This window comes from Alosa alosa, chromosome 1 (genome assembly GCF_017589495.1).
Source record: "Alosa alosa isolate M-15738 ecotype Scorff River chromosome 1, AALO_Geno_1.1, whole genome shotgun sequence".
Classification (NCBI taxonomy): Eukaryota; Metazoa; Chordata; class Actinopteri; order Clupeiformes; family Clupeidae; genus Alosa; species Alosa alosa.
Genome location: NC_063189.1, coordinates 780,481 through 782,980, shown reverse-complemented (window position 1 = coordinate 782,980; position 2,500 = coordinate 780,481). Strand labels below are relative to the sequence as shown.

Genomic DNA, 2,500 nt, shown 5'->3' with positions numbered 1-2,500 from the left:
TTCATTTAGCCAATATTATTTTGAAGTTTTAAAAAACATTGTTGTTTTAGAATTTCTGAACAAAAGGGGTGATAATTGGGGGTGTTACAATAACTATAAGTTTATATACTCTTTTGTTCCCATGAGGGAAATTTGGTCTCTGCATTTATCCCAATCCGTGAGTTAGTGAAACACACTCAGCACACAGTGAACACACAGTGAGGAAGCACACACTAATCCCAGCACAGTGAGCTGCCTGCTACAACAGCGGCCGGGGAGCAGTGAGGGGTTAGGTGCCTTGCTCAAGGAGCACTTCAGCTGTGCCTACTGGTCGGGGTTCGAACCGGCAACCCTCCGGTTACAAGTCCGAAGCGCTAACCAGTGGGCCACGGCTGCCCATTGGTGGTGGTTAGTGAGCTTCCCCCAATCCCTGTGAAGCACTTTGCAAAGCGCTATATAAATGTAACGTGTTGTTGTTGCTGAAAAGCGCTATATAAATGTAACGTGTTGTAGTTGAGCGCTATATAAATGTAACATTTTGTTGTAGTTGAAAAGCGCTATATAAATGTAACGTGTTGTTGTTGAAAAGCGCTAAATAAATGTAACGTGTTGTTGTTGCTGAAAAGCGCTATATAAATGTAACGTGTTGTAGTTGAAAAGCGCTATATAAATGTAACATGTTGTTGTAGTTGAAAAGCGCTATATAAATGTAACGTGTTGTTGTTGAAAAGCGCTATATAAATGTAACATGTTGTTGTAGTTGAAAAGCGCTATATAAATGTAACATGTTGTTGTAGTTGAAAAGCGCTATATAAATGTAACGTGTTGTTGAAGTAAACAAATGGTCCTCACAACAGTGATATGTGACAAGGCTGAATGCGTAATAGATAGATAGATAGACAGACACACACACTGCTTCAGCCTCTGGCAAGCTCAGAAGGGGGTGGCACGCGACTGGTATCTTGAAAGCACACAGACACACTCACACAGACACACTCACACAGACACAAACACACACAGACACCCACACAGACACACTCACACACACACACACAAACACACACACTCACATTTAGGCTACAGTTGTTGTCCTTTAGAATGCAGATGTCTTGAAGGTCAGTTTAAACTCTCCTGGCAGGTTTTAATTAGGAAAAAAACAAGGGAATGTGAACACCTGGGCACACACACACACACACACACACACACACACACACTTTAACTGCTCACAGGCTTGAAGGATGAATGATGGAACCATTTATAATGACTCCTGTCTGTTGCTCTTAAAATCAAACAAGCGGTGAATGTATGCAAGGGCAGTGTGTGTGTGTGAGTGAGAGAGAGAGAGAGAGAGAAAGTTTATGTGTGTGTGTGAGAGAGAGAGAAGAGAGTGTGTGTGCGTGTGTGTGTGTGTGTGTGTGTGTGAGTGTGAGAGAGAGAGAGAGATATAGTGTGTGTGTGTGAGAGAGAGAGAGAATGTGTGTGTGTCTGTGTTTGTATGTGTGTGTGCATGTAGTGTAGTGTATATGGGAATGTTTATGTGTCTGTGCATTAACCATTGTGTGTGTGTACTTTTGTGTATGTGTGTGTGTGTCTGTCTGTGTGTGTGTGTCTGTGTGTCTTTGACTCCCATCTGGATGTAATTAAGTCTCAGCTGTCGCACCTCTGAGTCTGTATGCTAAAACCACATGTGCAGTAAAACCCTCCTCACACACACACTCACACACTCTCACACACAAACACACACACACACACATGTGCAATGAAACCTCAGCAGAGGGAGGAAACTAGCAACACTTCCTCCTGGTGTTACATATGCCCCTCCCCTCCTAAGCAGCCAGCCAAGTTCTACACACACACACACACACTCCAGTGGTGGACCATCAGGATCTGCTAGGCCCTCTGTCGACCATTTTTAAACTGAAGAAAAGTATTGTAGCTTACTTTTAAATCATATTGAAGTTTACCGTTTGGTAGCCACTTTTTAAATCATATAGAAGTTTACCGTTTATTAGCCACTTTTTAAATCATATAGAAGTTTACCGTTTATTAGCCACTTTTTAAATCATATAGAAGTTTACCGTTTTACTCTCTCTCATCATGGCGCCACTCTGCGGTTTGATTGACAGAGTGATAACAAATGGCAAAGCCGCATCATATGATTTCATTGGTCTGTTTTGGCATGGTGGGCGGAATCTGTAGTGTTTGCTCAGAAGATGCGTTTGCTGCACACATGAATGGTTGAGTGGTTTGCATATCAGTGGTGTCATGTGAACAGATAGGGCTTTCATTTCGTTTCTTTGTGGAGGCGGAACACATTTGTTTCTAAATAAAAACAAAAACAAACTAATGTAGATGTAGCCTGGGTGCAGTGATGGGGGCATATGCAGTGATGGGGGCACATGCCACAGCTCCAAGGAAAAGCTGAGTGATCATTTTGCACAGAATCAGAATTGGATTTATTTGGCCAAGTCAGTTTGTACAGACAAGGAATTTTTCGCCGGTGTCACACTATATTTGTATG

General features: G+C 42.3%; 1 protein-coding gene across 1 annotated transcript in view; it reads left to right on the top strand.

Annotated features, from left to right (window-relative positions):
• Positions 1-2,500, top strand: part of LOC125298741 (fibroblast growth factor receptor-like 1) — a 49,535-nt gene that overhangs the window by 44,107 nt on the left and 2,928 nt on the right. The window lies entirely within an intron of this gene.